The sequence below is a fragment of the Microcebus murinus genome, chromosome 4 (genome assembly GCF_040939455.1).
Source record: "Microcebus murinus isolate Inina chromosome 4, M.murinus_Inina_mat1.0, whole genome shotgun sequence".
In the NCBI taxonomy this organism is placed as follows: Eukaryota; Metazoa; Chordata; class Mammalia; order Primates; family Cheirogaleidae; genus Microcebus; species Microcebus murinus.
Window position 1 is genome coordinate 41,765,899 of NC_134107.1, and position 14,721 is coordinate 41,780,619.

General features: G+C 38.1%; 1 protein-coding gene and 1 pseudogene across 2 annotated transcripts in view; one reads left to right on the forward strand and one right to left on the reverse strand.

The window, feature by feature from the left end:
- The window catches only part of NELL1 (neural EGFL like 1), a 761,891-nt gene that overhangs the window by 312,646 nt on the left and 434,524 nt on the right, over positions 1 to 14,721 (reverse strand). The gene's annotated exons all lie outside the window — the stretch shown is intronic.
- On the forward strand, positions 9,160 to 9,801 carry LOC105854895 (beta-enolase pseudogene; annotated as a pseudogene).

Genomic DNA, 14,721 nt, shown 5'->3' on the forward strand with positions numbered 1-14,721 from the left:
AGAGAGAGAGAGAGAGAGAGAGAAATGAACAATTATTGTGAGAAATATGAGATTATGCAAAGCCAGCCAATATAAGAATTATAGGTATCTCTGGGAGAAAAGAAGAAAAATCAATAAAGATAGAAAAACTATTTGAGTGAATAATAGAGGAAAACTTCCCTGGTATTGCTAGAGGTTGAGATATTCATATACAAGTTGGTCATTGAACATCTAGAAGGTTCATAGCAAATAGGATATCAGCAAGACATGTAGTCATTAACCTGACCAAAGTCAAAGTTAAGGAGAAAATCCTATTAGCTGCAATATAAAAGCAACAAGTTACTCACAATAGAAACATATTAAACTACCAGCAGACACTCAGCACAGACTTTTCAAGCCAGAAGGGATTGGTCCCATTTTTAGTCTTCTTACGCAGAACAACTTCCAACCAAGAATTTTGTATTCTGCAAAAATAAGTTTCTATAAATGCACAAGAAATAACATCTTTCCCAGACAAGCAAACACTAAGAGAATTAGTCACCACTAGACCTGCCCTATAGGAAATGCTTAAAAGTGCTCTATAAAGAAACAGAACAACCAATACCCAACAGTATAAAAACATCCAAAGTTAAAGCTCACAACTCTTATAAAACAGTAAGACAAGGGGGGAAACAAAGCAACTAAGTATCATTCAACATGATGAACAGAACAGTATCCCACATATCAATACTAACATTGAATGTAAATGGTCTAATTGCTCCATTTAAAAGATATAGATTGTATGAATGGATAAAAAACCAGAACCCAAATATATGCTGTCTCCAAGAGACCCATCTAACTTGTACAGATTCTCATAACTCAAAATAAAGGAGAGGGAAGGAAATATTCCACATTAATGAAAACCAAAAACGACCAAGAGGAGCTATTCTCATATCAGATAAAACAGACTTTAAATGAACAATGATTAAAAAAGACAAAGATGGTCATTATATAATAATAAAGGGAGCAATTCAGCATGAAGATACGACACTCCTAAATATATATTTAGGAGTGTCTTAGGACCTTGTCTTAGGACCTAAGACAAGAGCTCTCAGATTCATAAAACAAATTCTAATAGATCTAATCAAAGAAATAAATAGTGGCACCATAATTTCGGGGCACTTCAACACTCTACTGACAGAATGGACAGATCATCGAGACAGAGATCAACAAAGAAACACTGGATTTAAACGGGACTCTAGAACAAATGAACCTAAAAGAAATCCACAGAACATTCTACTCCAAACTGCAAAATATACATTCTTCTCATCAGAACATGGGATATTTTCCAAGACAGATTATATGGCAGCACACAAAACAAGTCTTGGCAAATTCAGAAAAACTGAAATCATTCTATGTGTCTTCTCAGATCACACTGGAATAAAACTAGAAATTAATTCTTAGAGAAACTCTCAAGTCTACACAAAATCATGGAAATTAAACAACGTGTTGCTGAGCAATCATTGGGTCAATGGCAAAATCAAGATGGAAGTCAAAAGATTTTTCAAACTGACCAACAAAGATGACATAGCTTTCAAAATCTCTGGAATACAGAAAAAGCAGTTCTAAGACAGAAGTTCATAGCCTTAAATGGTTATATCAAAAATACACAAAAATCACAAATTAACAACCTAATGTCACATCTCAAGGAATTAGAAAAAGAAGAATAAACGGAATCAAAAGCTAGCAGAAAAAAAGAGTTAACAAAAGTCAGAGCAGAACTAAATGAAATGGAAATGAAACAAACAACACAAAGGATCAACAAAACACAAAGTTGGTTCTTTGAAAAGATAAACAAAATTGATAGACCTCTAGCAAGATTAACAAGAAATAGAAGAGAAAGGACTCAAATAAGCTCCATCAGAAATGAAAAACGAGACATTATAACAGAAATACAATCTATCATCATCAGTGACTACTATGAAAATCTCTTATACACAAATGAAAATGTAGAGGAATAAATTTTTGGAAACACATGATCTCCCAAGATTGAATCAGGAAGAAATAGAAATCTGGAAGAGACCAATAACAGGTAATGAGATTGAAACAGTAATTAAAAAGATCTCCCGACAAACTAAATGGCCTGGACTAGAAAAATTCACAGCTGAATTCTTCCAGACCTAAAAGGAAGAATTGGTACCCATTCTACCAAAACTGTTACATAACATCAAGAAGGATGGTATCCTCCCTAATTCATTCTACAAAGCCAGTATCACCCTGATATCAAAGTCAAGAAAGAACACAATAAAAAAAAGAAAACTAGAGACTAATATCCCTTATGAACATAAATGCAAATATTCTCAGCAAAATATTAGCAAACAAAATTCAACGGCATAACAAAAAAACCCCACCATGATCAAGTGGGATTCAACCCAGGGATGCAAGGATGGTTCAATATAAACAAATCAATAAATGTGATCAACCACATAAACAGAAGTAAAATCAAAAATGATATCATGATCTCAATAGATACAGAAAAAGCATTCAACAAAATCCAGCACCCTTTCATAATAAAATCCCACAACAAACTAGGCATGGGAGGAACATTCCTAAAAATAATAAATCATATATGACAAATCCATGGCCAACACCATATTAAATGGAGAAAAGTTGAAAGCATTCCCCCTATGAACCAGAATAAGACAAGGGTACCTGCTGTCACCACTTCCATTCAACACAGTACTGGAAGTCCTAGCCAGAGCAACAAGGCAAGAAATAGAAATAAAGGGCATCCAAATCCAGAAAGAGGAGGTCAAGTTATTGTTTACCAATAATATGATCTTAGACCTAGAAACTCCTAAAACTCCTCCAGAAGACTCCTAGAATCGATAAATAAATTGATAAATAAAGTTTCAGGTTATAAAATTAATTTATACAAATCAATAGTGTTTCTATATAGTGATAACAATCAATCTCAGAGTCAAATCAAGAGCTCAGTACATAGCTACAAAAATCATTTGTGCCCCCTAATTTTTGAAATCAATCAGTCAATAAATCAATAAATACCTAGCTACAAAGAAAATAAAATACTCAGTAATATCTCTTACTAAACAAAGGAGCTAAGAGATCTCTACAAGGAGAGCTACAAAACACTGATGAAACAAATCATAGATAACAAACAAACAGAAAAACATCCCATGCTCATGGATTTCAAGAACCAAAATGGTTAAAATGTCCACATTGCCCAAAGTGATTTACAGGTTCAACTCAATCCCATCAAAATCCCAATATTGTTTCTCATGGATCTAGAAAAAAATAATCCTAAACCTCATATGGAACCAAAAAAGACCCCAAATAGCCAAAGCAATCTTAAGCAAAATGAACAAATCTGGAGGCATCATATTATCAGCCTTCAAATTATACTACAAGGCTATAATAACCAAAATAGCATGGTATTGCTATAAAGGTAGACACACAGACAAATGGAACAGAATAGAGAACCTGCAAATAAAACCAAATAGCTATAATCAACTGATTTTTGACAAAGCAGACAAAAACATACACTGAGGAAAGGAAGCCCCATTCAATAAATCATGTTGGGAAAACTAGATGGCCATATGCAGAAGAACAAAACTGGATTCCTATCTCTCGCCATATATAAAAATTAAGATAGATGAAAAACTTATATTTAATACCTGAAACCATAAAATATCTAGAAAAATGCAGGAAAAGCTCTTCTAGACATTTGCCTGGGCAAAGAATTTATGACTAAGACTGCAAAAGCAAATATAGCAAACAAATAAATAAATGGTACTTAAGTACTCTTCACAAAAGAAGATAGACAAATGGCCAACAAACATAAAAAATGCTCAATATCACTAATTATCAGGGAAATGCGAACTACAACCACAATGAGATATCACCTTACCCATCAGAATGATCACTATCAAAAAGTCAATTAACAATATGTTGGTGCAGATGCAGTAAAAAGGGAATGCTTATATATTCTTGGTGGGAATGTAAACTTGAACAACTGCTTTGGAAAGCAGTATGGATATTCTTCAAAGAACTAAAAGTAGACCTACCATTTGATCCAGCAATTTTACTAAAGGGTATCTGCCCAAAGAAAAAGAAGTCATTTTTCAAAAAGACATCTGCACCAGAATGTTTATTGCAAGACAATTCACAATTGCAAAGATATGGAATCAACCTAAATGACCATCAACTGATGAGTGAATAAAGATAATACACACGCATACATACATACACACACACCATGGAGTACTACTTGGCCATAAAAAAACAATTAAATATGTGTTTTATAGCATCTTGAGTAGAACTAGAGACCATTATCCTAAGTGAAGTATATCAGGAATGGAAAAACAGATACCACATTTTCTCACTAATAAGTGGGAGTAAAATTATGGGCCCACATGGGCACAAGGAGATATAAAAGACATCGGAAAATGAGACAGGTGGAGAGTGGGAGGGGGTTAAGGGATAAAATTGATCTATTCAGTACAATGTGCACTATTCTGGTGATAGATATGCTGAAAACTCTGACTTCAGCATTATATAATTCATTCACATTACAAAAATCACTTTTACCCTCTAAATTTTTTGAAATAAATCAATAAATAGAAACATAGAATTAAAGGCAATATAATGGAGCAAAGTTAGCATTTCTACCAGAAATAAAAACAAATAGAGTCAGTTTCAGATACCCCTTTCCTAAGAAAGAAAAATACTCATCAAAGCCCATATAAGATGCTAAAAGGCAACCCCTATTACTAGAACAATAGCAAGCAAGGAGCAGGTTAAAAAACTAGAGGAGAGGGAGTTGATACTGTACGAAGAGCTTTATATCTATTACCACATTTAAGTCTCCCAACAACCCTATGAGGAGGGAAATAGGATCTCACTGTCACAGACTGAAACTGAGGCTAAAGACAGTTAAGTAGCTTGCTCAGCATAAGGAGCAAGAAATGAAAGAGTCTGGAATAGACTACCAGTGCATCTTCAGTCAAATCATAAAGAATTCAAAATAGAAACAAGCGATGTTTGAACTGTTTGTTTATAAACTTAGGTAGCAGACATACAGAGAGAAAACATTCTTTCACAACATGCTTGATCCTGTCAGATACATGTCATAAGGATATGGATAGATGTATGGATGGACAGATGGACAGATGGGTGGGCAGGCAGACTGAAAGAGGATGCACGCCTGGTGGAGTTCCAGGGAAAACAATACTTCTGTGAATAGCTGTTAAAGCACCATTAACAACCGGTGCTAACAACAAAATAGAATAAAATATTGTATTTAAAGTTGCCATTTGAAGATGTAACACATATTTTACTTTATATTGCATGTAGAGTTTTCCAATATTATATTTAGAGGAATGAGGGAAATTCACAAACTGCCGATGGTTTCAAACTTTCTATCTCAACATTAGAACCTAAAGCAAAAATGTACATTTCTTAAAAAATACATGATTTCACTTCAATCAAACATTTCTCATTCATAGGACTGCAGGCTTTCATTTTTGTAAAACAAGTCATAAATTAAATCATTTTGTTGAAAAACTAGGGTTCTTTAGGGGGATGGTATGTGCTTTTTTTTTCTCGGCGACATTGACATACATCTTTTTTTTTTTTTTTTTTTTTTTTTTTTTGAGACAGAGTCTCGCTTTGTTGCCCAGGCTAGAGTGAGTGCCATGGCGTCAGCCTAGCTCACAGCAACCTCAAACTCCTGGGCTCGAGTGATCCTTCTGCCTCAGCCTCCCGAGTAGCTGGGACTACAGGCATGCGCCACCATGCCCGGCTAATTTTATATATATATATATCAGTTGGCCAATTAATTTCTTTCTATTTATAGTAGAGACGGGGTCTCGCTCTTGCTCAGGCTGGTTTTGAACTCCTGACCTTGAGCAATCCGCCCGCCTCGGCCTCCCAAGAGCTAGGATTACAGGCGTGAGCCACAGCGCCCGGCCTTGACATACATCTTTAAAAGGTGAGAGTCTCTTCTCAACTGACTCATTTGAAACAACACACCTCAGCATGCCAAGGAAATAAAAGGGAAGAGATCATAGAATGAGGTGAGGTGGGAGCAATGTGGGATGTTGATCACAACCAAACACTTCATTTATTAAAAGAAAAATGAAGGCCAGTGACGTCAAGTGACTTCTCCAAGCTTACACAGCAGTTGCTGGCCAACTTGGGGTTCACACTCATGCATTCCTGATTCAGAAATATTGCTACTGCCTCTGTATCACAGTACCTTTCACTAGACCTAGAAAACATACTGTGGGCCAACATGTAAGTAAACAAGAAAATGTAAATCCATTCCTTCCACCTGTGAGTCTAAAAGAAAATCATAGTAACAGAAATGCAGATGTTTTTCTTGTTTATTTCAGACTAGTGGAATTATTTCCCTTTACCTTCCCCCACTCCTACTTCTTGTCCTTGTTTAGAGATGCGACTTATTTTCTAACCCTGTTCACCTCAGCACAGCAAACCGGATTCCAATCACATTATTAAAATAAAAGAATATCTCTTGGGTCAGCAGAGTTCCCACTAGTTGCACCCTTTATCCTTTTGACAGGTAACACGGAGGATCGGAATGCTGCCATCCAACTGGGAAACGTCCCAGAAATACAAATGAGAAGCTCAACCTGCTTCTCACAGGCCGTGGCTCTGCTATGGAATGTCATCAAACAGATCGAAGTCTGCATTTCCTTAATTAATGATCATCTCACCAGGGGAGAGGGAGTGGATACTGTTTTAATCTTTGTAAAACTTTTCTGCAAACACTGGAGCTCTCTTGAGCATTCACAGGGATATAACAAGCCCTTGTCCTGAATAATATACTCACTCTTCAAGCTTTATTTGTTCAGCTGACCCTATGAATAGATGTTCTGAAGCCCGTAAAAAGAATTTTAAAAGGGAAATTTATATAATCAAATCTTTCTACCATCACTTCAGCAACAACCATTTAGTATGCACCTACTATGTGCCTTGCACTAAGCCAACCCTTGGAAAAGGTCTAAGTTAGGCTCTGTTTGAAAGAATCATAATTTTATGGGAAAGACAGATCATATTCACAAAAAGCGTGTAAGATTTCACTGTACTAGGACAATAAAATTCCCTAATAGCACACTTTTTCCCCTCTAAATCTAACTCTAATCTAAATCTAAATCTAAACAGATTATCAATTTGGAAATTGTGCTTAAGTCAAACTCAACTCTGCTTTGTGGTACTAGGACTGGAACTGGGAAAACCACATCTCTATTTTGCCAACCACTCCCTTTCGTGCAAGAGGGGAATTGCAAAGGCATCAGAATGAAGAAGGGACTTCATCCTTCTTGCTTGTTCACTTTTTGCTTTTTCCTGTCATCATCCTAGCAATGATTCTTCAATTCAACAGCAATGTTTGTTTGATTGATTGATTGATTTTTAGTTTTGGCACTTGGTTCCAGTTTGCAGTTTTTCCAACATTTGAAGAACAATCCTTATGGCACCCTGGGATAACAATAACAATAACCAGCTGGCCAACACCCTCTCTGCTTGTAGACATCCAAGTGCCAGTTCTATGATACCATTACTCCATGCTCAGAGACACTAGCACCAGCTAAGAAATGCCTCGTCCACAGATACCTAAGTTTCAGCTTTGTGAAGCCTCTTCTCCAGGCTTCTAAATGTTAATAATTCCAACCTCTCCCGTTTGTTTCCCCAGCCCAAGGTAGCTGTTTCCTGAGGATGCTATTTCTGTGATACCTTAAGGTTCTCTTTTAGTATTTTTAGTGCTTTAATATGTAGGTACAATTCATTATACTAAATCCTCTCTTTTAAAATAACTGGTATGGTTTCTGTCTCCTGAATGGACAGATTACAAAGTTCAATGGAGCCCATTTCCTTGACAGCACAGGTCATGGCTGGAGTCTGACTGCTAGAATTTGAATCTCAGCTCTATTATTTAGTAGCTTTAATAAAGTTGACTTAATAAAGTTCATTGAATACAGTTCACCTGTTACATTGGGATCATTGAGGTAATAACAGTATCTACTTCATAAAGGTGTGAGAATTGAATGTCAATATTTAAATGGTCATATGTACATGTCAATTGTTACATGTATATATGTCATATGTTACATTGACAGTATGTAATAAGTCAATGTAAAGTTTACAATAATGCCAAACCTATGGAAGCACTATTAAAAATGTGGCTACTGCTCTCACAGAGCAAACCACACACCATAAGATGTGTGTGCACTAGTGGGAAGAAATGATGATGATGATCAAGGTGTTGCATTTTCCTATTTCTTAAATGAAGATTTAAGGTTTCTGCAATTTTGCTGTGGTCTAGCTAAGGAAGTGGGAGAATTTAGCCTGCCATGAAAGAGAGAACACAAAGAAACAAATGTTAACAAAATTAAGTGTAGACATTTCCTATCTCTAATATCATAAAAATTCAAACTTCTTCCTGAGTATATAGTTCAGAGACAGTAAATAACTGGTATACCTTCCTGGATGTTTCCTTAATTCAGTACATACCGCTAATGTGAAACAGTGATGACGCAGGGAAAAGAAAATCAGCTTTGGAGTCAGGGTTGGTTTCCAACTCGAGCTCTACCACTTCCTATTTCTGAGACTGTGACCAGTTACCAACTTCTCAGAGGCACATAGCCCTCACTTAGTAGGCATTCAATAAACAGCAGTATTTTTCTACTTTCTATAAATACTCCCTGAGTAAATTCACTCGCCTAGTTTCACCTTGTGCTATTTCTGCCGTTTCTTCCCCCATAAATGCAATATAAAAGTATTACTCATCCGCACGTATCAGTCAAATGAAAGCCAGCAGAATCTCAATGATGACTAATATATTAGGTTAAAGGGTCTAAAATTGTTCCAGCTCCTGCTATGTTACCCTGGAGAGACAGTGTATTCAGCTCGCCAAAGAAATGTGAACTTTAATAGGCAAGTGCAGGCACTTAGGTGCATCCTTACCTTTTAAAGAAGCTTCTTTGACATGGCACTTACTTTACCTAGTAAGTACATCAATGGGGAGGTGGGCAGAAAGGAGCTGGAATTCAGCACTCACCTAGAAAGTGCAGTTTTCTAAGCAGAGAATATTTTTTGAGACAAGATATTCAATTTACTAAAGAAATCCATGGAGAAAGGTTTATTTAAAAGAGATGGGACACTGTCCCAGCTGCCACCTAGACTCGGAGCTCCATCCAAGCCCCCAGCGAAGACATCCCAGCCATGGCCATCCAGAAAATCTTTGCCCGGGAAATCCTGGACTCCAGGGGCAACCCCACCGTGGAGGTGGATCTGTACACAGATAAGGGCCAATTTCGAGCAGCTGTGCCCAGTGGGGCTTCCACAGGCATCTATGAAGCTCTGGAACTAAGAGATGGAGACAAATCCTGCTACCTGGGGAAAGGAGTCCTGAAGGCTGTGGAACACATCAACAAGACTCTAGGCCCCGCTCTGCTGGAAAAGAAACTAAGCGTTGTGGATCAAGAAAAAGTTGACAAATTTATGATTGGGCTGGGTGGAACCGAGAATAAGTCCAAGTTTGGGGCCAATGCCATCCTGGGCGTGTCCTTGGCCGTGTGTAAGGCAGGAGCAGCTGAGAAGGGGGTCCCACTCTACCGACACATCGCAGATCTCGCAGGGAACCCTGACCTCATACTCCCAGTGCCTGTGAGTGCAGCTGCCCCAGCCAGATCTCACCTTGACCAAGCTCTGCCACCCAGTGAGGGGTGCTTAAGAAGCCCCTTGGAAAATCCACCTTCCAGACCCAGCTCCAAAGAGGCAGTTTCCTGAAATCCAATCTCTCCTACTGTGGTCCAGCCCCTCCCTCTTTCCCATAATCCAAACCTTCCCTTAAGCCTCTCTCTGCTGCCTTCCCCTGCCATGCCACCAGGTTCCTTCACATTCCTATCCCAGGCTCAATAACTCCAACCTCATTCCGCCCCTGCACCCCACTCCCCAAATCAAATTGAGAACTTCTTCTTCACGGCAAGGATGTCAGCATTTCTTTGTATCTTCTTGAGTCTTTATTAAACTAATGCCCTCTTAATGGAAAATAAATAAATATATATGGAAATTTAGACAAAAGGTTTGCAAAGCTTCTTCCAGATGATGTGACCAAGGCACAGATGCCCTAACCTTGGCCCAGAAAAGGGACAGGGAAACACAACTAAGACAAACAGAAGGCAGTGCAGAATTCATAGCCACGAAACTTCTGAGACAAAATTTAAGGAAAGCACTAGGCCAATGTTTGTGCTGCTCAGCTAGAGAAGGAACAAAATTCCCCCTTCAAAATTGAACCCTAAACAGCTCCCAGCTGTAAGTAATAGAAATGGATGATTTATTTCTACATTATCTGCCAACTCATTTCTCTTCCACAGAAAGGAAAATTGTCTACTCTTGATCTTAAAGTATTTTCTGATTGCTAGGAAATCATGTCAGAGGCCAAAAGAGGATCTCTATGTAAATCCTCTGATAAAAATCATGAGCAGCAGCATGCCAGACAGAATCAGGCACAGATTAGTAATTCCACATCAGAACAGATTTCAATCATCTAAAAATTTGTTTTCCAATTAACACTCACTGATTTGCACAACAAAAAGAAAGCATCTACCATGATCTCAGTTTTGGAAACAATACAGATTTTGTTTCTCTTCCAGATGACAGGATATAAATCAGAGATTATACAATATGGTCATTTTAATTCTATAAGGACATCAAAATGATGTTGCCCAATGCACAGGTACACAGAAGTATCTCCTAAATCACTTGTTTGCAAATAATAGCCTGGGGGCCAAATCCAACCCTGGAACTAAATCCAATCCCCCAGCCAGCTATCTCTTTGTAAATAAAGTTTTATTGGAACACGGCTACACCCATTTGTTTACATACAGTCTGTGGCTTCTTTCTTGCTACAATGCCAGGCTTGACTAGTTGCCACCCAGATAATATGGCCTATAAAACCTAAAATATTGGCTATCTGACCCCTTGCAGAAAATGTTTGTTGACTTCTGTCCTAAGTTGTCACACAAATACTTTCCTATATTTCGGATGCAAAGATAGACAGGACGAGGCCACTCCTAACTCAACTATTTGCAAAATGTGGCTCCTGGAAGTAAATAAAAGGCTATTCATTGAGCCTTCTCTTTAAGTCAAGTTCCAGTAGAGTCTCATTGTTTCTAGAAATTTGGGTGGAGTATATATATCCTTGCCCTTTGATTTTGTTTTCAGCCAAGTGACCTGGTTGGCCAATGGATGTTAATAGATTTGACATAAACAAAGGGTTTAAAATGTATGTACATATATTTTGGGGCTTGTCTTGCACTTTCCTTTGCCATACAAAAAAAAAAAAAAAAGCCTTTGCTTACCTGCTATCCCAAGGACAAAGAAAGACACACATTAGCCAACTCATATCATGAAGCAGAGCCACTGCAGCCAACTCTTAAGTCCTTGAGAATAAATGACTTTTTTTAAGCCACAGGGAGTTTTGCTTACATATAATTATTGTGGCAATAGCTAACTAGTACATAATCAAACCACTCTCTCATCATATATCAAAACCTTCCAAATACACTATTTCCTCTATACCAATTTTATGTTACATTGCTGCCTAAAATATCCTTTCTTCACCACTTCATACTCAAAGTATTTTATGTTTTCAGGACCTAGATCCCACCCAACTTTTCCACAGAGAAGCTGTCAGCTCTTTACCTGATAGTAAGCAAGATATTACTGAACTCCTGCATTATTTGAAGGCTAGAACTCACAGACAATAAATGAATCATTCTGTAAATCAGTGGTTGCCAGTTTGGGAGAAACTGGGTAGTTTGAATCAGTTTTACGGGTGCCTGTAATAGTATGCCCTTTTCCTACTCCTCAGAATACAGCTCCTCAGCATTCACAAACCTCAGCCATCGGTAATATTACAGCCATTCCTTCCCATCTCTGAAATCTACCACGAGCTACTCTTTATATTTTTCCCTACAAACATAAAAACCACTACTCTCATTTACTTAATAATTTCCTATAAATCAAATATTTTTTTCCTTTACTTAACTAAATGTACCTAACGGGAAAGCTTCAGAATTGAAAAAGAAATGAATTTCTCACAATATTACTTACAGTGAAACGATTAATTCTTCAGCAAAGTGCCCTTAAAAGAATCTGGCCTATCACTTGCACCTTCAGAGGGAGCGGGGAGTTCTCTGGGTGATTCTGTAGTTAATTCCATCTGTACAACTAGAATGCAAATTCCTTGAAGATGAGGATCAAGTCTCATTAAATTTTTAGTGATTAGTGGCCTCAGGCAAGGCCAAGAAAATAGAGAAAACACTGGGAAAAAAGAGAAACCCTGATTAGGAAATAGGACCATAAAAATCTAGTTGTCCTTCCCTTACTAGATCACTAACTAATTTTAGGTTATTCATAGTAGTGCCTAAAAGAGAAAGAACAAACTCCACACAGCAAAGGGAACCACTAACAGAGTAAAGAGACAGCACACAGATTGTGAGAAAATATTTACAATTCATACATTGGATAAAGGACTAATATCCAAAATATATAAGGAACTGAAAGTACTCAAAAATAAGAAAACAAAAAAAAACACAATTTAAAAATAGAGGAGCTGAATAGAAATTTCTCAAAAGGCAACATACAAATAGGCCAATAGATAGATGAAAAAACACTCAACACTTCTTGATCCTGGGAATTCCTCATCCCTACTGCCAATCCCTGTTGGAGTTTCCGAACACAGACAGTAGCACACAAGTCTAAGAAGTTTCAGCAAGAATCCACATTATCAAAAAATTCACATTTGTGCCACCACATAAACGTTTGACTGATGACAACAGTGAGTGGAGAGCCCACACACGCTCTACACCTGTTGGACATGACACAGATGTAGGCAAAGCGTATTAGGACACTCGGCTCACTTCTTTTTCTTTTGTAAAGAATCCTCCAGCATTTCCCTCAATGTTGTGAGATAATTTCAGTGGAATCCAATGTTAAAGCCAAAAAATGCCATGCTGACTATTCTAATTCAAGGGCAATTGCCAGTCGGTTCAAGCCTACTGGCATGACACTTGGCAGGATGCTGCCACATAGCAACACTATGTGCTCAAAGCCTCGGGTGGGCCAGGTTTGGCTCATCGGCAGCTTCTTGTTGTCCCCTGTGACTTAGAAATGCAATTACTACCACCTTTCCAGAATCCCACATGAGGTGGAAAAGGGTAACTCTGGAGATAAGTATCTTCTCAGTCCTCACAATCTCGGAACCTTGGAAACAATTTCACCCCTCCTCACTGGAGAAACAAAGTTTACTTCAATAAAACAACTAAGGGAGAATTTAAAACAAAGTGAGGGTAGTACAATTCTGAGCAGGATGGCTCAGAAAGTTGATGGAGACAGAATGCTTCACGACACCCCCACTTAGGTGGCACTTTTGAAGTGCCAGGCACTGTACCACGTGCTTCCTATGCATTAGCTCATTTAATCCTCACAGCGACCCCACAAAGAAGATGCAGAAATCCAGAATCTATACTCTCACCACTACAATCCACTCCCTCTCGACATAACTGTGCAGGCGCAGAGGTAGCAGCGAGGAAATGGCAGGGTGTTCCAATGGGGGAACAAAGCCCCAAAGCTGGAGTAAACACGGAGGATAAGGTGAAGATTGGTGCGCACCGTCTCAGGGATGGACACGCTTGAAGCTCTGACTCAGGTGGGGCAAGGGGGCAATCTACGTAACCTAAACATTTGTACCCCCCTAATATGCTGAAATAAAAAATAAAAAAAGTTCAAAAAAAAAAATATCCTCAGCCAAGCCATGACAAAGCCCCTAACCAATGGCCAGGACCCCTTCCCAGCCCACTGAATGAGCCACCTTGGAAGCAGGTCCTCTAGTCCCAGGTGAAGGAGGTGAAGGCTAGACAGCCGACACTGTGTGAAACAGGACAGGCCATCTCCATGGAGCCCTGCCCAGACTGCAAAATAAATGATTCTTCCTCTTTTAAGCCACTAAGTTTTGGGGTGGTCTAAACAGAGGGTGAAATTTCTGCTGCTTGCCCTCATACCACAATTGCTAATTATATCTCTGGTGGTAACTTAAATAAAATCATTAAGGGCAAAAAAAAAAAAAAAAAGAAAGAAAGAAAAAGGTAAAGATTGTTTGCCATATAGGAAAACATGGATGCCTAGGTTAGACAAGCAAGGAGGATCAGTTAACTAAAGACCCTGAATGCCCACCTTGTAAGCCAGAATTAGACTGCATGAAGCATGAACTTTTTCATTGACTACAACAGCAGTCATCCCAGAGAGGAGGTATTTTAAAACTAGGTTCCAAAATTTAAATGTGCTCAAAGATAAAACATCATTGTTTGGAGAAAAAGTGACAGCCCCATTGTCATGATGATCTGACGCTTTTACACTGTCCCATGGGAGCTGCCAAGAATCATTTCATCATTCTGTTTGTGGAGACACAAAACAGAGAAAGATTGAGATCTATCTAGCAACGCATTCTGTTCACCTTAAAGATGAGAAATGCATAGATTTAAACACAGCACTGCACATATTATTTCAGTGGGTTGCTTTTGAATTCTAAATTGCACCAATTAAGGATATTTTCCACCTGATTAAAATTCATCATGAATTCCAATAACAACAGGAAATATTTACAGTGATTAAGTATGCTTTGCCAAAAATACCTTCTCCTATCGCTTTGTATCAGGATGT